The sequence below is a fragment of the Miniopterus natalensis genome, chromosome X, assembly GCF_054644295.1.
Source record: "Miniopterus natalensis isolate mMinNat1 chromosome X, mMinNat1.hap1, whole genome shotgun sequence".
NCBI lineage: Eukaryota > Metazoa > Chordata > Mammalia > Chiroptera > Miniopteridae > Miniopterus > Miniopterus natalensis.
The window spans coordinates 1,714,774-1,738,340 of NC_142103.1; the positions used below are offsets into that span (position 1 = coordinate 1,714,774).

Genomic DNA, 23,567 nt, shown 5'->3' on the forward strand with positions numbered 1-23,567 from the left:
GTACACGAGGCCTGAAAGTTGCAATAGGTGTCTCAAGTGGGGTGCAGTCTTGTGGCAGTGAGCACTTTAGCTGTGGAGTCTAATTCTATCTTCAAGTAGTTATTGTCAGAGTTGAATTGAATTCTGAGATATTTACTTGGTGTCCAGAATGTTGGTGTGTGTGTGTGTGTGTATGTATGGTGGGGGAACCTCACATATTTGGTATTAGAAATGTTTGTGGGTAGAAAACAGACTGGGGTATCCATTTACTAAATGCCCATTGATTAATAAGGATTTTGGTGCCTGAGCTGTGACAGGTTCCAGTATATGGGATCATTAAGGTAGTTCTCAAAAGACAACTAAATATGTACATTTAAGTGCTTTTATATAAAAATTCTATGGGGGAACTGAATTATTTTTCTCAGTTTATATTACTATCTTATGTTCTGATGGCTAAATCATGAATCAGCTAAAAGTTATGCATCTTTCCACTGAATCAGAAAAATTAGGTTTTATACAAGTATTATAAAATTCAAAGGTATTTCAGTATTTAAAATGTTACAATGGGGAATTCAGAAAAATAAGTAGCCATCAGGATATTTATGGGCATGTCCATTTTTCAGTTATGTTCCTATGCCTTGCTTATTTTAATTAGCAATGGAACAAAATATTAAAATATATTAGATCATCAGTTGGGTTTGTCTTTACATTTGGAATTTTAGGCAAATCTGCTGAGAAATCTCAGGTGTGGTAATGCAATCAGGACATTAGAACAATGTAGCCAAATGCAATTTATATCAGTGCTCAGAGAAAACGGATTGTGATATTATTTATATCATTTTTCTCCACATTCATTTCTCAGTCCATACATATAAAAATGTTACTTTCTAATTCATGGACTATAGACACCATAGATCATATGAAATTGGTAATACATTTAAGATTTTAGAATCTTAAGGGGGGGAAAAAACATGTTCCACATAGTGATCCATCTTAAATAAAAATATCCATATGAAGAGAACTGATGTCCTTTTGTGTTTCCACTAAGCAGGAATCAGCAGCGCCTTCTATCCTACGCTACAGCAGCATGAAGTGCTTGCTGTATACCAGCATGAGGCATTATCACTGGCAGCAGTCACTGGAGGTACTAAGCTGTAGCTGAAGCTCACATCTGTATTTGTGAACCAGGCTCTCCCACTTCCTATTTCCACATTTTTAACAGCGGTGAAGGGACTCACAGAAGAGATTGTGACCTCTGCTGGGAAAGGTTCCCAAAGGCAGGAGATCATCTTAATACAAATGATCAGATTTCATATCCTCGAAAATACATTGTTTTTAAAAGGTTCTGCATAGAGAAATGAGGCATGAAAGAACCAGCTGTATCATTAAATCCAAAATGTGCTTGAGACTGAAAAAAAAAAAAACAAGGAAGGAGAGACAACAAGCTGGCGGCGCAGGTATCAGCTGCCCCCGCCGCCTCCCGCAACCACATCAGAATCACAACTAAAACACAGAAGCACCGTCACCCGGAGCCTCCTGAGACCCGGCTGCACAGAAGCCCCGCAGCCAGGGAGCTGAGGCAGCACCGAGACGGGAGGAGGGGGAGACGCGGGCGGGTCGGGGCTGGATCCCGGAGACGCGGCCGGGCCCACACCCGGGGCCGCGGGGAAACCCGGGAGGGAATCTCGGCGGCGGGGGGTTCCCGGAGGAGAGAGGGGTCCCAGCCCCACAGCAGGCCCCAGCCCAGGGCTCCAAGCCGGGAGGAGACGTCCCCACAACTCCGGGCTGTGAACCCAGCGGGGACTGTCCCTGAGGGTCGTGGGGCTGCGGGAGCCCCAGCAGCTCCTCTCAAGGGCCCGGCGCGGACTCACTCGGACGCTCCCTCTGAGCCCAGCGCCGGGAGCAGCCGGAAAGGACCCGGGACACTCGGGGAGGAACTAACCTGCCTGGGATCCGGGCGAGAGGCGGAGGGCGGCTTCCTCCCGGGCAGAAGGGCTGGCGGAGGCCGTGGCTCCTGTGGCGAGTCCTCCCCGATCAGCCGGCGGGCAGGCACCATGTTTGAGTCGCCAGCGCCTGACTCACCTTTGGCCCCGCCCCGTGACTCCCGGAGGCCCCGCCCCCCACCTGCAGCTCATCCGGGCCATTTCCAGGGGCTTTTCTGTGCAAGTGGCCTCTGGAGCCTCACGCTTAGGACTTTCCTAAAACCTCTCAAACAAGCAGCAGCTGCCCCATGCGGCTTGATAAGCGGCCCCAGGCCTGGCACGAGCGGCGGCTGCACTGGCTCATAGCTTGGCCTCTCCTGGGCACCTCCAAGCCCAGCACAAGCAGCAGCCACCTACGGTTTGCTGTGTAGCTCATGCTGGGGGGCCCTGGGCAAGGCACTGACACAGGCTGACTGTGCACCTCCCGGGAGGCCCCAGAGACAGTGCACCTGGTGGTCAGACTTGACCACGCTGGATTACAACCCTATCACACCCACGAGTGACACTCAAGGGGCGCACTTGGTGAACACCAAAGCCCCACTGAAGTAAATCCTGCTCCACAGGGGTGTCTCCAGCACAGCAGCTCTCTGGCTGTAGCTGCAGCTGGTCCTCACAGCCAATTGGCCTGGGGATCAATTCCTCCCAGTGCCACCAACAGCAACCAAGGCTCAACTACAACAGGACAGTGCACACAGCCCACACAGGGGAGCACCTAGAAGGCCCAGCTCAGGTCACTGGGGAGGCTGAGCCACTGGGCCCTACAGGACACCTACTACACAAAGCCACTCGACAAATTCCAGGAGACATAGCAGCTCTACCTGATACATAGAAGCAAACACCAGAAAGCAGCCAAAATGTGGAGGCAAAGAAAGATGTCACAAAGGAAAGAACAGAAGAAATCTCTAGAAAAGGAACTAAATGAAAAGGAGCCAAGCAAGCTAACAGATACAGAGTTCAGAATAATGGTTATATGGATTCTCAAGGATCTTAGTAAGACTATTAAGGAAACGAATGAGATCATCAATGACATAATAAAGAACCAGTCAGAAATGAAGGCTACACGAACTGAAATGAAGAATAATTTACAGGGACTCAACAGTAGAGTAGAGGATGCTGCGAATCAAATCACCAATTTGGAGCATGAGGAAACAAAAGACACCCAACCAGAAAAGCAAAGAGAAAAAATAATCCAGACATATGAAGATAGTATACGGAGTTCTGAGACAACTTCGAGCAGCCCAACAGTCACATTATGGGGGACCCAAAGAAGAAAGAGAGCAAGACACTGAAAACCTATTTGAAAAAATGACAGAAATCTTCCTCTACTTGGTGAAAGAAACAGATTTACAAGTCCAAGAGGCACAGAGAGTCCTAAACAAGAGGAACCCAAAGAGGCCCACACCAAGACACATCATAATTAAAATGCCAAAGGTCAAAGACAAAGAGAAAATCTTAAAAGCAGCAAGAGAAAAGCACTTAGTTACGTACAAGGGAGCCCCCGTACCACTGTCAGAGGATTTCTCAACAGAAACCTTGCAGGCCAGAAGGGAGTGGCAAGAAATATTCAAAGTGATGAAAAGCAAGAACCTACAACCAAGACTGCTCTACCCAGCAAAGCTATCATTTAGAATAGAAGGTCAGATAAAGAGCTTCACAGACAAGAAAAAGCTAAAGGAGTTCATCACCACCAGACCAGTATTACATGATGTTGAAGGGTCTTCTTTAAGAAGAAGCTAATGAACAAAAGAATCTGATAAACAAAATAGACCCAGAGGCATTGAAGCATGCAACAGACTGTCTATCTCAGAGGGAGGAGGTAAGAGGAGTGGGGGTGGGAAGAGATTAACCAAAGAAGTTATATGCATATATGCATAACCCACGACACAGACAATAATGGGGTGAAGGCCTGGGGAGGGGGTGGGAGCAAGGTAGAGGTGGTCAATGGGGGAAAAAATGGAATACCTGTAATACTTTCAACAATAAAGACAAATTAAAAAGAAAAGAAAAAGAAACTGATAAAATAGATCTCAAAATATGAAAGGGTCTGCTCTGGTCCCTGACTTCAGGGTCTCCTGGGATGGTATGCTTTTTTTCTTTCTTTATAACAATTTGATAAAGATATAATTAATATACCATACAATTCACTCATTTAAAGTAACCAATTTAATGGTTCTTAGTATATTCACAGAGTTCTGCAATCATCACCACCATGCACCTTAGAACATTTTTATTTCCTTAAAAGAAACCCTGCACTACTAACTCATCTCTCATCATGCACTCCAGCCCTGAGCAAATTCCTATGTAGATTGGTCTATTATTTACATTTCACATATACTGAATCATATAACATGTGGTCCTTTGTGACTGTTTTTTCTCTTAGCATGTTTTCAATGTTCACCCCTGTTGTAGCATGTGTTGGTACTTCTTTTATTTTTATAGACAAGTAATATGCCATTGTATGGATATACTATATTTTGTTTATCCACTGATGAATATCTGGGTTGTTTTCACTTTGGGCTGATATGGAAGATGAGACAATGGAAGAGACCTCAGAGCTGATCTTAAAGAATGAGTATAGGTCACCTGGCAGAAAGCAAGAGCTGCATTTGTGGTTGTTTCAGGCCACTGTGGATGAAGGGACTGTGAGGCATGAGAAGCTGCTATTAGAGGCAGCTGGCAGCACTGCTACAAGCCACAAGGTCTGCATGGGTAAAAATTCTGGGGTCATGGTGACCATGGCACATCAGAGAGTTGCAAGTGGTCAGTTTGCTTTTAAAATTGGGAAGCAGAGAGAGAAGAAGGTATAAAAGTAGGTTGGGCTAAGTATGGTCCCAAAGGGCTGTTACTTTAGTGTGGAGATTGGATGAGAGAAGACCAGAGGCATATAGATTCCTTGGGTAGCTATGGCAGGAATCCAGGTAGGGGCTGGGGTGGTAAGGGGCAAGGAGACTGATTTAAGTTTGGGTGACTGGTTGAGAGCAGCAGAATATCAGACTGGGAGAATTTACAATTTTGATGATGTCTTTCAGCAAAACATCACTGTGAAATCCCTGCTCCTGGACTCCCCTCTCCTGTGTCCTAGGACAGAGCTTTAAGTGAAGAGATTCTCCTTGTCTCAGGATGCGTATTCCGATGCATAAGGATTCTAATCTTGATTCTGCCACTTATTGTGTAATCTCAGGTAATACAGTTTTCTAGGGCTGCTGTAACAAGGCACCACAGACTGGGTGGTTTAACACAGAAATTTATTTTCTCACAGTTCTGGTGGCCACAAGTCCAAAATCAAGGTGTCAGCAGGATTGCTTTCTTCCATGTCATTAACCTAACAGATGTATGAAGTCACTTTATAACATTTAACACCTACTACAATGCCTGGTGCATAGTATATGCTTTGTAAATATTTGTTGAATTAACAATTGTGTCATAAGAAAAATGAGAACATCTGGGGAGGCTATTGGATATGTAGGAGAACCTCACCACAGTGGCCAAGGGTGAAGATCCAAGTTCACACTCTGTAGATGCGTACATCCTAAGGAAGATCACGGAGGATTATATACTGAGATTGCGTGCCCAGTTTGTTCTCTTAATCAGATAAGTCTCTTCTCCTTACCTGAGGACCAGTAAGTGAAACAGAAGAGTGAGGGAGTGAAAAGAGGCCTGGAATAATAAAATTGTTTCCAAACTGGCAGCGCTTCCATACAGTTACATACTTACACAACCTGGACAACTGTATGTGGTAACTTCCACAGAAATAGTGTTTATTATGAGCTGCTTTAGGTTAACATTAGGTGCTGGGGATAGTGATGAGGAAAGCAATTCCTGCTACTATGGAGCTTACATCCCAGTGGAGGAAGAGACAAATGTGTATAAATCAATAGGTTGATTGCAGATACTGACAATTGCTATGTTACTTTTAGAACTAACATATTTGCTATGAAAATAGCAAATACTATGCACTGGAATAAGGGTCAATCCCCCATGGAATGGCTGAAGACTCTCTGAGAGCTGTCCTTGGACATGGGATTGGATAATGGTGCTAATTCTACTTCGACTGTAAGCTGGGTGAAAACAATCCGGAAGGACAAGGGAGGTTGATTTCTAATTTTCATAGGCCGGGTGCTGAGAGTTAATAGGTGGATTATAATTGTTTGATTTTCAGAAAGTGCAAAAATACATATACTTGTATATTAACCTGTATCATATTTAGATAAGGATCTCTCAAACTTAAATGCTTCCAGAAGCCAGGCAGGAGGACCAAGAAAGAGATAATGCATGACCCTATTTAAAGGGCGGGCAGCAGGAGCTTGGCTTCCCCTAATAAATGCCACATGGGACTATTATCCCAGAACTGCCAAATATTCTTATTTTTTAAGAGATGTTAAAAATCTGGATTATGTAAAATTTCTGGAGTTTTAGATGTTATTTCTTAGAAAATAAACTATGTAGTTCAAACAACATATTTTCAGACTAAAAACACAAAAAGGACTCTTCAATATGAAAAACTAAACATTACTTATTTCCTCAAGATATAGACATATATACTATTACATGTTTATTTTGAGAACATTGTTTGAAGAATGTTCTTTAGTCTTATGCATTTTGTTCTAATAGCATGTCCTAAGTCTATAAAACCTCTGTGAAATAAAGTTTCATCATGTATATTTCTACTTAATCTTTAGGTACTAAAAAGAAGCAGATAATCTTCAGAATCTTGATTCTGTGAGAAAGAGAAAAAATAAGGAGGGATTTGAATAGTTTCTTGGGCTTATACTAAGTCTACTAAAGTTATCTATTTTGACCTCCAAAATGACTAATTTAGATGCCTTGAGCCACTGGCTATACAGTAGACAACTGAGATATCATTATTGGTTTCTTACAATCCACATTTGATGATAAAGGGACTCCATAATTGGAATTATACAGAGAACACATGGCATGTGTTCATACTGAAAATTTAATACAATTTAATATTGCTACCAAAAACCTCTTTTCAACATGCATCCACACATATATGCTAAGTTGTTAAGCTAAATTTAAAAACAAATACACAAAGCAACTCTGATAATATTTGCCTGAGAGATATAATTATATTCTGAGCATCATATATACATGGTGTTCAAACACTGTTTCTATCTAAACCATTATTATAGCATATTTTGACAGATTGAGAATGGAAAAACACAAGATATTATCCTGAGACTTTAAAATCCCTGAAAATTTGAAGTAAAAATCTGTCATTAATATATTCTGTTTAACTCAGTACTAAAGGACATATGTTCCATCTGATTCATGCAGTTTCATAATGTTCCTCAGGCTTGGAAAAAAATGACATTAGCTTTCTCTATATCTTTACAGAAGTTCTTCAATAATTACTGTGATATTTACTGGTGTCATCTATGTTACTGTACTTATATAACTTGATAAGCTTTCTTGATTCTAATAGTGGAGAAAAAGAGAAATTAATGTTTCTGTTAGCAGGTCATGTCCTTATTGAACTGTTTTGTCCAAAGGCTCTTGCTAAGCTTATAAAGCAGAGACTATACAATATGATGCAAAATACATGTAGAAATATAAAAACAGAACAAAGAGTGAGTTTCTGTGAGTGAACATAAGTAATATTTCATGATGATTTTTCAGAATTAAAAAGAATCATCCGGGTATCACCATGTCACTTTACCTGCAATATCTAAAGGAACTTGACGTTCATTGTTTTAAGAAGTCAGTACAAAAAGAGATTTAACAGTCAAAATTATGCTTATATCAGACAGTAAATAACATCTATTTTTTGGTATTTCTCTAGCAGGATCTGATTATATAATTTATAACTATATTTATTTGGAATGTGTGATTCTTGCGAAATATATAAAATGAATAATTATAGATATACTTTACTTAGGATTAACGACATCCCAAGGTACCATGCTATTGGTGAAACCACATAGGCTTGGAAGGGTATGAGGTTTGCAAATTGTCATAACAACAACACAAGAAATTCTTTACACACGTTATCTCAAATTATCATAACTACCTTAGAAAGTGGGCCATATTCTATTCTATGTTGGCACATAAAACATCTGATGACATTTTCATAACTTAACAATTTGTAATTAGATTTTCAAAACTAGAAGTATTTTTTTATAACCAGAAATAAGTGAAAAGGAAGCATAAGCCAAATCTTTATAATTTAGTCCCATTTTGTGGATAAAGAGTCCATCCCATTAGTTAAGATGCCTGAAATATCCCAACTAAAGAGAATGTAGCTCCATTACTTTGGCAGATATTGAGTTAATTAGTGGGAACTGGATATTGTCTCTTAGGATATTCCAATCAGATGTCAAATTCAACAAAATCCAAATAGAAGGTATCATCTGAACTAACTTCTAAACCAACTCCCTTCAAGACTTCCAGATTTATGAGAACAGAATCAATATTTTTCCACTTTTCCTATACAATTCAGATAAAAAACGAAGCACATACAAAGGCATCAAGAGGTGAAATATTACATCTTTATCAATTTATCTGCAGACGGACACATAGGCTGTACCTGTATCTTGGCTACTGTGAATAATGCTGCAATTAACATGGGCGTGCAGATGTACCTTCAAGGCCTTGATTCCATTTCCTTTCGCTATATCCCCAGAAGTGGGATTGTTTGATCACATGGCAGTTCTATGTTAATTTCTTGAGGAACCTCCGTATTGTTTTCAATAATAGCTATACCAATTTACATTCCCGCCAACACAGAAAAAGTGTTCCTTTTACTCCACATCGTCACCCAACGCTTGTTGTTTCTTGCCTTTTTTAATAACAGAAAATTTAACAAGTGCAAGGTGCTCTCACTGTGGCTGTGATTTGCATTGCCCTGATGATGAGCAGTACTGAGCACCTTTGATGTACCCGTTAGCCACTGCATGTCTTCTCTGGAGAGATGTCTATTCAGTTCTTCTGCCCATTTTAAAATCAGAGTTTGATGAGTCTTTATATATTTTGGATATTAACCCCTTAACAGATAGATGGTTTGCAAATATTTTCCCTCATTCCATAGATTTCATTTTGTTGCTTGTTTCTTTTGCTGTGCAAAAGCTTTTTAGTTTGATATTGTTCCATTTGTTCATTTTTGCTTTCGTTGCCTGTGCTTTTGGTTTTATATCTAAGAAATTTGTTGAGGGATTTTATAATGAAAGGATTATTGACAAGACAGTTCTTTCCCCATTGAATATTCTTGGCTCTCTTGCCAAATATTAGTTGAGTATACATGTGGGAGTTTATTTCTGTGCTCTTGATTCTGTTCCACTGGTCCATGTGTGTTTTTAAGCCAGTCGCTTGGTGATTTTTAATGAGGCCAGAACAAAAAGGATTTTCTTGTCCAATTCTGTCTTGCACAATCATATGTCTTTGTAAATCCATTATCATTCTTTCCAGTGAAGCTTCAGGTGGTAGGGTTTGGAAGAAGCCTGGAAGCTCCCTCTAGACGGCCTTCCGCCTGTGTTGGAGCCCGCAGAGGCCTGCCTGCCACTTTTCTGCTTGGCCCTTCTTAAGAACATAAGCAGCAGGGAGTGAGTGAAGGCTGGTGGTTCTCCTGTATCCTGTTCTAAATCTGCTCCCAAAGCAGGGCTCGTCACAGTGCAGCTAGGGGCTGAGATACCTGCTTCATGGATGTGGAATAATACATGAGCACTCAATGTTATGAGAACATGATTTTTAAGGAAGAACCCCCAAATACTTTCACATGTGATATTTTGTATGATGTTTTAATCACATATCTTTTATTTCCTATCACACATTTTACCCCTCTCCTTTGGCAGTGCTATCCCAAACTTTTCCAACATTTTATTTTCTCCTCAAGTCATATAGTTTCCTAACTGGCAAAATGCAAGGCTGCCCAGATAAAAGCACACCAAAGTTAAAACAGACTTTACAGCCTATGTAATTTAAAATTTTCTTCTTGTAAAACAGCTTCCTCCATACCATATCTTTTCACTCTTTATTAGAACTAATCAAATGCTTTCACCATATAGCACCTCATTTCTCAACTAAAACCAAGACCGCTCATGAAATGTATCCCATCTTTTTGGATCCAAACATTTTAAAAATAATAATAATACATCTCTTGAGTACTTGCTTGTGTTGTTACACACTTTACAAATATTACCTTAATAAATCTCTTTAAAAATCATTAAGGAAATCTCAAACTTAATTCAAAATTTTTTCCTGTAATGTCTAACCTACCTTTATTTCCATCCAATATAGTTTTCATCTTATATTGTAATTTTTCTTTACATTCCATGTATCTACTTAACTTTTAGGACATGTAGGATACAGTTATAACTGTTGTAATGGCCTTGTTTGCTATTTCTAACATCAGTGTCAGTTATGTGTTGATTTTGAATGACTATTCTTTACTAAACTCATGTTTTCCTGACTCCTTTCATGATTGCTCATCTGTAATTGGATGCCAGACATTGTGAGCTTTATACCTTCTTGTATGCTGAATATTTTTGTATTCCTGGAATCTGTGTTTCTTGGAAACAGTTTCATCTGTCAGGTCCTTGAGTTTATATTTTATAGACATTACCTGAGCAGCATTTAGTCTAGGGCTAATTTTTTCTCACTACTGAGGCAAGTCCTTTTTGAGTACTTTACCGAATGCCCTGTGAATTATGACATTTTTCCCAGACTGGCTGATGGGAACTTAGCTATTCCTGATACTGAGCACTATTACCTTTAATTTTTTTTAATTTTATTTTTGTTTTACCTTTAATTTTTCAAGACAGTTCTTTCCCTGTCCTTGGTAGTTCCTTTGCATGCATGCACTGACCACTCGTCTACTAAATACTCCGCAGATACCTGGCTTTCTCTTTCTGCATAGCTCTGTCCTCTCCAGTACTCTGTGCTGTGGACTGTAGTTGTCTTGGTCAACTTGCACTCTCAGTTCTGGCTCCTCAGTTCAGAGGTTCCTCCAGGTATTGCCCATGTTCCTTCTCCCTGCACTGTGGAAATTTTCTCAGGGCACTAAGTTGGGGCAATCATAGGACTCACCCCACTTTTGTTCCTGTCTTTAAGGGATCACTGTCTTTCAGTGATTGATAATCATCATCTTGTAAAACATTGTTTCATATAATATTTTTTGGTTTTTATTTATTTGTTGTTTTAAATGACAAGGTAGATCCAGTCTCTGTTTCTCCATCTTGGCCAAAAGTACCATGATTTTTAAAAACATATAGAGGTTCCTCAAAAAATTAAAAATGGAGCTGTCCTTTGACCCAGTGATCCCACTTCTAGGAATATATCCTAAGAATCCCGAAACACTAATCAGAAAGAATCTATGCTCCCCTATGTTCATGGCAGCACAATTTACAATAGTTAAGATCTGGAAACAGCCCAAGTGCCCATCAGCAGATGAGTGGTTAAAACAGCTGTGGGACAGTCACACCATGGAATACTACGCAGCCGTGAAGAAGAAGGACCTCATACCCTTTGGGACAGCAGGGATGGACCTGGAGAGTATTATGCTGAGTGAAATAAGCCAGGCAGAGAAACGCAAACATCACATGATCTCACTTATATGTGGAATCTAAAGAACTTAATAAACTGATGAACAAAATAGATTCAGTGACATGGAAGCATGGATCAGACTGATGAATCTCAGAGGGAAGGTGGGGGTGGTTTGGGGAGGAGAGATTAACCAAAGAACTTATGGGCATGTATGCAGAACCCAAGGACACAGACCATAGGTGTGGTGAAGGCCTAGGGAGGAGAGAGGGTGCGGGGTGGAAAAGGTCAATGGGGGGAAAAAGGACATTTATAATATTTTGGGCAATTAAAAAAAAAAGATAGGGAAAGGCAGACTGCTACAAAGTCTGACTAACCAGTGTGAAAGAATAATACTAAACTTGTATACACTTAATAACCTCAAATTATATAGATCAAAAATTGATAGAACTACAGGGCGAAACTGACAAATCCCCCATTACAATGATTCACTGATCAAGCAAATTTTTTAAATGCAAAAAAACAAACACACACACACACACACAAAAAAATATAGTGCTATCTAGATTTTATTTCTTCTTGACTAGGTTTTGGTAAGTTGTATTCACAAAGGAATGAGGAATGTTGTCTTAAGTTGTTGAATGTAGTGCATAAAATTGTTCATAATGTTTTTATTTTCATTTTAATATCTGCATAATCTATAATAATTTCCACTTTTTCATTCCTAATACTGGTTTTTGTTCTACCCTCTCCCACACACATACATACATACATTTTTAAAATCATGGATTAACTTTGCTAGGTATTTATTCATTTTTAATGAATCTTTTCAAAGGCCAAACTTTTATATTTTTAAAAAATAATACGTACCTATATTTAAAAAATATTTACTGATTTGAGGGAGAGAGAAACACTGATTTGTTGTTTTACTCATTTATGCATTCACTGGTGTTTTTTTGGTGTTTTTTTTTTTTGGTTGATTCTTGTATGTCCCCTGTCCAAGGATCAAACCTGCAACCTTGGTGTATCCAGACAATGCTCTAAGCAACTGGGCACAGCCAGGGAAACTTACTATTTTGTCTTCTTGTATTTTAAAATCCATTTTCTATTTCATTGATTTTTCACTTAAATTTTCTGTTAACCTTAAAATTTCCTTCCTTCTACTTACTTTGGGATCAATTTTCTCTTCATTCCTGGCCCTTTATGGTGGAAACTTAGACCACTAAAATTGAAACTTTTATTCCTTTTGATAATATGCATATTTAAATTTTTTCTTTAATTATTGTTTTAGCTGCATCCTACAAATGCTGTGACCTTATCATCATTGAGGTCCAAATATTTTGTAATTTCTCTTGTGATTTTTCCTTTATATCTAGGGGTTATTCAGAAGTATGTGTTTGATTTCCAAATATTTAGGCATTTCTAAAAATCTTATTATCAGTAATTCCTAACTTAATTCCATTGTGGTCAGAGAATATACATTGGATGATCTCAATCCTTTTAAATATATTAATACTTATTTTATGGCTTAGAATGTGTATTGCAATTTTGGAATACACTGTTCAATAAATACGATATCGTGTTGGATGTTCAAGTCTTCTACATAGTTATAATTTTTTTCTTTTTTTGCCTACTTCATTAAATTACTTACAAAGGAGTACTTAAATATCCAGCTGTGATTATGGATTTGATTCTTTCTTCAGAGTGTAATTGACATACCATATATTCATTTCAGGTGTACGACAAAGTGATCTGACGTTTATAGTGCCTTACAGAGTGATCATCATAGTAAATCTTGTAACCATCTGTCACCATACAAAGTTATTATGATATTGAATATATTCCCTGTGCTGTACATTACATCCACATGACTCATTTCTTTATAACAGGACATTTATGCCTCTACTCCCCTTTACCTTTTTCACCATACCAAACCTCCCTCCAGTCTGGCAGCCATTAGTTTGTTCTCTATGTCTATGACTCACATCTTTTTTACAAACTGTAAATTAGACTCTGAGCTATGCCAATCCCCAACTCATTCCCTCTGATTCTGGCCCTAGAGCAATGTGTTTCTCCTAATAGTAAGCATTAATGAGTCTAAGGTCCCCTCTCTTCCTCACGGACATATCATGTTCCATACTGTATCCCACTCCAGATACAACATAAGGACTTTAGTACAAATAGTTTCATGCTACTTTAAAAATTACACAACTGACAGCCTCTTATTAGGGTGTGTGCAGTAGGTAAGGATGTGTTAAATCCACTTGGTTCCTGTTCTCACGAAAATGTTGTTATAAGTTGTTTGCCTGGGCCAGTGATTTCAAGTTGTGGCCAAATAACTGACTAAACTAATTGGCCCATCTGAGCAGGACCCACCAACCAGCAGGAACAGCTGGAAGAGACCAAAATGGAAGCTTCGGGGGGGGAGGGGCATTGAAGAGGGGGGCTACCAACTGAGCCTGGGCCAACCACCATCTTCTAAGAGGTACAGTCCCCCAGTGGCCCACCTGGCCCAGGAAGTCTTGGTGATAGCCAAGTTAGGACTAACCAGGGCTTGCCCTTGAGCAATCAAATTGGCCATCAACAGGCCTCCCCCAGCTGTAGGGGTGGGAGTGGACATAGGACCGTGACTTCTCAACCCATCCAGTGCCTAGCAACACGAAACAATGTGCCTGGCAGCAGATAAGCACCCTTTCTTGTAACATGAGCTTTATTTTTCTGTACTTTCTGAAAAGAGAGAAACTGGGGGCCCTACACACATCTACTCCCCCACACTTGGCCAGGCCCCACACCCCAGAGCAGTTGAGAACCAGCTTTGTGACATCACATGACCACTGTGACAAGCAGCCGGTTGCCCCATGACCGACACTCTAGAATTTTCAGGACAGTATATATGGGGCATCCCTGCTGTGACCAAAGGCATTTCTGACCCCAGTGATCAGTGATAGGATCCCTGGTAGCAAATGCTTTTTGATGTAGAGCAGCTCCATGGCTAGTCAGAGTACTAATGAGATGGGCAAAGCCAGCCCGGCCCCATCAGAGGATGGGCAGGTGGGTCCCGGGGAGGTTGTGGAGACCTTAGTCTCCCATGGGGACAGAGCCGGGAGCCAAGATCCAAGCCCCCAAGACAACCCGCAACCACCAGACCAAGGCGCCACCAACGTGGAAGGAAACCTTCTGGGACTGTCCTTCCCAAGAAAGCTTTGGAGAATAGTGGAGGATGATTGCTTCACATCGGTGCGCTGGAATGATGAAGGAGACACCGTGATTATCGAGGAGGACCTTTTCCAAAGGGAGGTTCTTTGCCGAAGGGGCAACGAGAAAATCTTTGAATCAGACAGCCTGAAAAGCTTCACCCGCCTACTGAACCTACACGGATTCAGCAAAGTGCGCCCAGGCGACTCTTCAGTTTCCTATCCAGGAAATAACGTGATGGTAAAGTAGAACGTCCTCCCGTTTCCCCATTTCCCATGTTCTCTGTTACTCAAACATCTTCCCAGTAGACCAAGAACAATGATATGCTGAAAGGGTTTCATTTCAGGGGATAACTCTTTTTCACTTGAGACAGTACTTATGGAAAGACGAGAAAGTATAGATTTTCATATGAAACTATAAGCCCCTTAGAGATAACCTGCAGGGATCACTAAAGACTCTGAGAGGTCACTTAATGTCAAATAGATGTATTTTCTCCCCAAAGGACTAAAATAATTAATTTTGTTTCAGATCTACAGAAACGGGAACTTCCAGAGGGACCGGCCTTGGCTGGTCCAGAACATTAAGACACAAGAAAACCAGATGACTCCAAGTTGGCCTGAGAGCGGTGCAACACCTCCGAAGAGAACCAAGAGGCTGGCCCCAAGATACTCCCCAAGAATGCACCAGAAAGGGGGCACCAAAGAAGCTGAGGAAAAGGCCCAGAGGAAACCCCGGAATCCTCGGGAACCCAGTGGCACCGCGTCATTCAAGTTCTCGGGTCTGCGGCCCACCAGCAGTGCCATGGATATCCAGTATCCAAGTGAGGAAGGTGGCCCAAGTGAGGAAGGTGGCCCAAGTGGGGAGGGTACATCTGGGCATGACATGCTTGTGCCCACGGCTACTGCCGGAACCAATGGCACGGGGGGTCTGCTCCCCAACCCCCCAAATTACCCACTATATGATTTGGTTATGTATTTGTACAACATCTGTTATTCTATCCTGATGGCTGTCCTTTCAGTCATGATCCTACCTGACTTCTTTGACGACGAGCAGGAGGAGGAAGGCTCACATTGCAATTGCTCACTCTGTGGGCAGTTCATGGACAGTACAGGTCCCTAAGGTCACAAGTGTCAGAAGACAATCACTTTGTAACCATGAATCCATTGTGGCTTTAAAAATAGCGAAACTACATGGCAGTAAATAAACAAAGCAATGAGAATTGTGAGTCCGTGTTCTTTTGTTTCCACACCACACACCTCATCAGATAAGCCCGAGACTAGAAATCCTGGCCTCAGGCAGGCTTTTGTCCCACTGTCCTCTTTCAGTTTCACACACACTGTCAAGGACCTGGCTAGGGGGTCCTGAGGCAAGCCCAGGAAGATCTGGTCCCCTGAGCCTTGCCTGCTGGTCAGGAGACAGAACTGCAGGGCCCTGACCTTGGGGGAATGACCTGACACTAGTCATGCATCTTGAAACAGGAGGGTCTTTCCTCACAGGCCCCCCCTATGTCCCCAGGCTTCTGATCAGCAGCTGAGCATCTCTAGCCCAAGTTCCAGGGGCCTTCCAGGGAGGCCTACCTATGACTCGGGTCACCCCATCTGCTAAGCGGTGTACAACCAAGGAAGTCTGGCTCAGAAGATGGGCCATTCCAGTCAACGCCTGGGAGGAAGCCCATCATCCTCACAGGTAACAACCATTATTAACTCTGCTAGAAGAGACCCAAATAAAGACTGCCCCCAAAGAAAAACAAAAGACTCTACTCATCGCTTTTCCATCAGAGCTGTTTTTCAGTTCCTTTCTTTGGTCACGAAGTAGCTTTGTGACTTGTCTAACACACAGCTTCATGAGCCAAGGGACAGTTTTACAACAGACAGTCACTTATCAGGACAGACAGGTGCTTTCTTTCAAAGTCTGATGTCCCTTTCATGGTAAATGAGGCCATCCCTGGCTGGTCACCCTCAGGTAATCGTTCAGTGCCCACTCACAGCCCTACCACAAGGTCCCCTAGATGCTGCTAATGCACTGAGTTTGACCAGAACAAAGAGAGGGGAAAACATGTAAGGGAGCCCTGAACACTAACCAGTTCTCTTAAATCATATTTCTTTGTACAACCCAGGAAGAAGCAGGCCCAAAATGAGTGATAACACCAAGACTTTTAGTGGCAGCTTTCCCTTTTCCCTAAAGGTCGAAGTCCTTGAGACTCAATCAGCCCAGAATGGCATCTCAGGATGAAAGCCCCCTACATCTGAGCCCAGAAATCTGTTTACACGAACAGCAGATGGTGGGTAGTGCTCTGCACAGTGGTGCCAATTCAGATTGAACCTGATTTCTACGTCTGGGGCATGATGGCCAGTTGATGGTCATGATTCAGCTGGTTTGTCGGTAACCTTCCTGTGAGGAGTCCTCCTGCCCCAAGGGGATCACGTGCTCTGGGATGTCTACTTGGAAGATATCCTTTCCCCCTTTCCTGGGTATGGGCCCCAGTAACCACCTGGGGTTTGAAAGTGTAGTCAGGTACTTCTGCTTCAGATTGGTCAACACAGCCTGATTTTCCAGTTCCACGACCTCATCAGGAGCTAAGTTTTCTGGGCACTGAAAAGTTTCCCCAATGTCAACGAGCCCTGTGCACCAAGAGAGAAGCAGAGAGATGTTTTTCCTTCTATAAACCAAGGTCTGCCTGTGAGAGAAAACGGTTATTCAAAGTTACGACCACTAGAAACCAGGCTGATTTCACCAAATGGACATGGAGTGAGCTGGGACCCTCTGACTGAGCGCTTCCAATGTGTTAACTCTGTTCAAGGAATTCTGGGTGAGGCCAGGGGAGAGAGAGAAATGAAGAGGACAGGGCCTGGTCCTCTACAGCTCTACCCAGTAATAGGCAGGTCCCAGCTAGACCGCTGAGGGCAGCGTGTACAGGTCAGAAGGACCCCGGCTGCTGTGCCGAACCCACAGGCAATTAGGTCCCAAGTACTTCACTAGGTGAAAGGGGCTGATGTGGGACCTCAATCACTGAGGGATGAGGGAACTTGCTCAGGATGCCACGGGCAGTGGGCATGGGGCAGGTGTGTAAAGTCAGGCAGGCTGCCTGAGTCTGGAGGTCGCCCAACCCTCTCTGTGTGCTGTGCGGCCTCTCCTGGTCTGTCACACACACACACACACACACACACACACACACACACACACACACACACACACACACACACACACACACGCACATGCATCACCACATGCAAACTGGGGCCTCTCCCTGCCTCTCAGATCACCAATGGGAACTGAGGCCTAGAGTGGACAGAGGAGTTCACCCAGGTTGTAGAAACTCTGTCCATGGAACCCCAGCCCAGGGCGCCTTGCTGCCCTTTGAAGGTGGGTCGAAAGACAGCTCCATTTTTAATTTTTTGAGGAAACTCCATACTATTTTCCACAGTGGCTGCACCAGTCAGCATTTTCAACAGTTTTCTCCACACCCTCGCTAGCACTTGTCGTTTGTTGATTTATTGATGGGAGCCATTCTGACAGGTATGAGATGATATCTCATTGTGGGTTTGTGTGTTTTTTCCCTCACTGCCTTTGATCACTTTTTTTATTCAAAATTAGCTATCCAAAGTGATTTGACCTTTATGGAATAAACAAATTTAAGTCTATGCCACAGGCTTCTTTTCTTCTGTGGTGGGTCTATTTTCTGCAGGTTTCTTCTCAGCTGCTGGTTTCTTGGTAGCTGCAGCCTTTTTTCCCACCAGAGGCTTCTTCTGCTTCTTAACACCAACAGCCTTCTTTCCTTTCTTCCCTACCACAGGCTTCTTGCCTGTAGCCCCCCTCATCGGATTTGGCTTCTGGCGCTGCTGCTTTATCCACCCGGAGCTTGTGGCTCTCGGCCTGGAGAATGGTGTTCCGGCGCATGGTCTTTGCATACTGGTTTAGCTTCAACATGATTCTCAGGTTTCTCAGTGGACTCTTCTTCAGGACTCTGCGATGAATCTTCTTGCGTGGTGCTTGGAGGGCTCTTTGGATCTCTGGGCTTTTCAAGGTTCTGCTAAGGTCTGTATTGAGCATCTTGTGCATGGGGAGGTTGTAGTTACTCTTGAGGGAGGCAGCTTTACGCCAAGTGCCATACAGCTCATCTAACTTGCCAAAAGCACTTTCAGTCCAAATGCAGAAAAGGCCCACATGCTCACCAGGAGCAAGTTTCAAAATGTTCAGTTTGCTTACATTAAGCAGAGTAACTCCAGGGATGTTTCTGAAGGCTTTGATGATACCAGTGTCCTCATTATAGATGATGCAAGGTCCCCTGCGCTGGATACGACGGTTTCTCATTTTGCCCACGCCAGCTCTCATTCGCTGTGAGGCATAGACCTTTTTAATGTCATTCCAGGCCTTAAGTTTCTTAAGAAGCACAATAGCCTCCTTGGTTTTCTTGTAGCCTTCAACTTTATTTTCAACCACCAAAGAAAGTTCAGGAACTTCCTCAATACGATGGCCCTTAGACATGACCAGTGCTGGTAAGGCCGAAGCAGCCAGGGCAGAGCAGATGGCATATCATTTCCGTGTCGTGTTCACCCTGCGATGCCAACGGCGCCAGGTTTTGGTCGGTGCAAACATGCGGCCCCCACGACACATATTTCCCAAAGCACCCCGGCCAGACCGGTGAGTTCCACCACCTCGGACTCTGGGAATTCGAGCCACAGCTCTGCCAGTGCCCCAAGACTCGGCACTGGTCTCAGGACCTGCCAGTTCACTGACAGCATAGGGCTGTCTATTGTTTTTGTGCAAATTAGTGTAAACAAAGTTCACAATATCTGGTTGAATGGGAGCCTTGAACACAGCAGGCAAAGTGACATTTTTGCCAGATGTTTCCCCCTTTTCGGAGTACATGGATATCAGTGGGCGAGCACACGCCATGGCGGGGAGAGAGAAGGCCACACTCCTCTCTACCCAGCGGCTCCCACAGGAAAAGAGCCTCATTGTGGTTTTAATTTTCACCTCTCTTTGGAGAAGTGTCTATTCAGGTCCTTTGCCCATTTTTTAATTGGATTGTTTGTCTTCCTGGTATTGAGCTGTATGAGTTCTTTATATATTTTGGAAATTAACCCCTTATCAGATGCATCATTAGTGAATAAATAAAATTAAATTTAAAAAGCAGAAAAAAACAAAAAAGCACAGCCTCCATTTAGTATAACCAAGCTCCCATGGTGCAAGTCCAAATGAGCAAATCTCCCAAAGAGAGAGAATTCTTTTCTAGCTAGAGAACTTGTGAGTAGGGAGAGGCCTTAGCAAATGCACTGTATATTGGGCAGTATTTTTTTCAACTATATATCACAATTGAAGACTCATCTTAATAGATGCCTTTTTATTTCCTTTCATTAAACTGAAAGGTAACCATACTTAATTTTTTTTTGTCATATGGAAGAATAACGGCCTTTAACAATGGCTTTTTGATTTGTAAGCTATTTGACCAGAATCTTTTCCTGAGGCTCATAACTGCCAAGGATATTGTCACTACTGTATTGTCCTTGAGTACTCAGTACTGAATTTGAAGACCCTAGAAAGCTTTCTTTGCATGAAATAAGTCTCCTGAAAAGGTAGAGGCAACCTGGAAGGGAAATGGAGACGAGAGCTTCTGCAAATATTATATTCTTCCTTCATTACCACTTTATAATGGAATGCAAGAACACTGCTTTATAGTGCATGCTGAGAACAGCATGTATTGACCTCTTGTCAGTACTTCACTCCAGTGTTCTCAGTTTACAGCTGAGATGTAGTATAGCTATTGACAAGGAAAAGGAACTGCCAAAGATAGAGCATATATTATTAAAGCAGTTCATTTTCTCATCAACAGTTTATGTCTTGCTCTGTATAATTAGTGAGGTCTTGGAAGGAATTAGTATAGTATTTGGGAATGTGTGTGCCAAAAGAATATACATACATTGAGTTAGAAAAGAAATGTACTCATTTATGAGGGGGCTGCGCAATGTGAATGGCACGCACATAGAAACTGACCTCTGAGATCACTCACATGGTTTTTCCATTCTACTCCTACAAATGGCCCATTTATTACTCTTTGTCTATAAGGCTGACCTAGGGTCATTATGTTTCTAATGTTACACCGTTGCCTATATCAGAGGCTGGTTTTTAATTCACCAGCCATCACCCTGCATAAACTGAAGAAAAAAGACTATTCTTACTCAGCAAGCAGCCTGGGGATACGTCAACCAGAGGAAATAATTGATCAAAATGATTTACATGGCCAAAATATGTTCAGAAGGAGGTGGGAATACAGGGATTAATCCAGATATGCTGCCTCTAGATGATTCCAAACATCTGGGTGTTCTTTTGTCCCTGGTATGCGCTTTATAAGGCTATGTTTCTACCTAATTCTATCTTCAAAGAGTAGGAATTCACTTCAAGACTTTCACTTTTTATATGGACACGTGGCATTCTATAGTTCTGGTCTGTTCCAACCCTCAGTACTTTTAGGTTTCTGTCTTTCTATAATAATTATTTCAATTGTAGTTTAGATGATCATGGTTCCAGCAGGGAACCTTCACCTCAGGTGGTTCAATTAAAAACACTTGGATGAAGAAACTTCGTAAAGATGTGAGGCAGAATTAAGGGAAATGGCTATGGATGGTGAGTCACCTAGAGACTAACAGCAGCAGGAAGCCATTACCATCTCTAGGCCTGAAGGAGTGAAGGGAGGTACAAGTACTTCCAGAGCTCACTGAGAGCTGGGCCCATGGAGGAGAGGCACTCAGCGGGAGCTGTAACGGGTGAAGGAAAGCACTGCCAGAGAAGCAGTGCAGAAGCAGGGAAGGTGTTAGGGAGAAATATTACCTTTACCTCTCTCTCCTCCCATGTTCCAGTGTCCTGCTGGTGCCTCCCAAGGGCTAAAACGCATCCAGAAGACAACCAGCAAGTGAGTGAGGTCCCATCTCCAGTACACAGAATGAAGAGAAAAAGACATAAAGTGAATCTGGAGAGGGTGGAGTGGGGGAACAGAGAACAAATCAGCATATATTTAGAGGTTACTGCTTTTGCATAGAAAGGTGAGGTGGGAATCTAAGCATTTGAGACTATTCCACATCACCACCATTTTTTGACTGGACAAATGCAATTCTATCCTAACCAATTACCCCACATCCACGTCTCCATCCAACTAGACCACCACCAAAGCCAAATCAATCAGTTCTAAACAAATTTGACTGTCACAGCTTCCCTGTTTCCCTCTCCCTTCAGCACTTAACCCTTTAGTGGATTCCACTGCTTTTAGGACAAATTAAAATCCTCACCAGAGCCTGCAGTGTTCTATCTGGTCTGGTTCCAGTCTAATTCTTTAACCACATCTTGCTCCATTCTCTCCTTTGTTCAGCTCTCCCCGACATTACTGCCCTTCTTTGTTTTCTGCCGGCTTCAGAATCTTTGAAATGCTGCTCCTTCTTCCTGAAATGTTATTCCTGTTTCCCTTCTCTCTTAGTTAATGCTCCTTCATCCTTCAGATCTCATCTCAAAAGTTACTTACTTCCTCATGAAAGCTTTCACATAATTCCTAGATCAGCTACCAATTTTTATATTTTTTCTTATACTGTATACATTTTCTTCACTGAGTCTTCTCAGTTTAAAATTCTACATGTATTTGTTTGAGGATTAGCTTGACTTCCATCTCCTCTACTAGATTATAAGCACCCCAAAGCAAGGAATTTATCTGGTTTTGTTCACAGTTGTATCTGCAGGCCCAAACTCAGCACCCCCACATGGTAAGCTTTCAAAAAATAATCATAAACAAATTATGAGCCTCAGCTATAATTCAGGATGTTAATATAAGACACATGCATGTATGTCTGACTACTTGATCAGTTATGAATTTATTATTCAGTTTTCTATGCAGGAAAACATATAACAACATACCCATTGTTTATATTGGCTCTTCTTGTACTTTACAGGAAAACAGTTTTTTTACAATTGTACTTTTAAGTTATGTCTGAGCTAAAAATCATTGGTAGCATTATTTATGCATGATAAATATTGTGTCTTCAAGAAATGTAAAATAAGGGTCTCTTAAAACTGTGTTTAAAAAACACCTTTCTACTATCTTGGATCTTTCTTTCTAAAAAACTCATGTTTTCATGAAAAAGAATGCAGTTGCCAAGGAAAAGGTATGAGCATGAATGCATACTTAAAATTATTCAAAGTAAATGTTCTTTTAGAGAGGAAAATTGTTACATGAGGGGAAATACTGTATGCTTCTTAAGACACCACTCTAAACAAATAATTATAAACCACATTTTTGATGTGGTCTATGAAGTTCTTGAATCGCAGAATACTTTTGTAATTGGCTAAACTATGTTTAGGGAGACATGAGTTCGGCCCTGTTGCCGCATTCATTATTAAGGCTGTTTCCACACAAGCAACAGGAAACATATGTGAGGAAAATACTTTAGAATTTTGTTGAATTAATTTTGTCAGGGACACAATTATTTTCCACATTCTAAGAAGCAAAGAAAAAGGCATAACTCCTTTAGTGCGCCTATTGGAACGGAGAGTAAGGTGGTGCGTGTAAATGACAGAATGCATAGCAAGTGCCCAGCATGGTAAGAGTAAATATTATGTAAATTCACTAGAGACACTTTGTACATATTACTTCTCCTTTCCCTCCATTTATGGACACACTAATGTTGTCAAGGAAACACTGATTACAAAAAAGTACAGTTGCCCAGCCAGGCGTGGCTCAGTGGTTGAGCATCGACCTAGGATCCAGGAGGTCGCGGCTGGATTCCCGGCCAGGGCGCAGGCCCCGGTGGCGGGCTCGAGCCCCACAGGGGGCATGGAGGCAGCCGATCCATGACTCTCTCATCACTGATGTCTCTCTCTCCCCCTTCCTGTCTCTGAAATCAGTAAAGATATATTTTTTAAAAAAAGTACAGTCAC

General features: G+C 41.9%; 2 pseudogenes; one reads left to right on the forward strand and one right to left on the reverse strand.

The window, feature by feature from the left end:
• Positions 1 to 14,441: 14,441 nt before the first annotated feature.
• LOC148090367 (heat shock transcription factor, X-linked member 3 pseudogene) lies at positions 14,442 to 15,767 on the forward strand (annotated as a pseudogene).
• Positions 15,768 to 18,286: 2,519 nt separating this feature from the next.
• Positions 18,287 to 19,549, reverse strand: LOC107530064 (large ribosomal subunit protein uL4 pseudogene; annotated as a pseudogene).
• Positions 19,550 to 23,567: the final 4,018 nt, after the last annotated feature.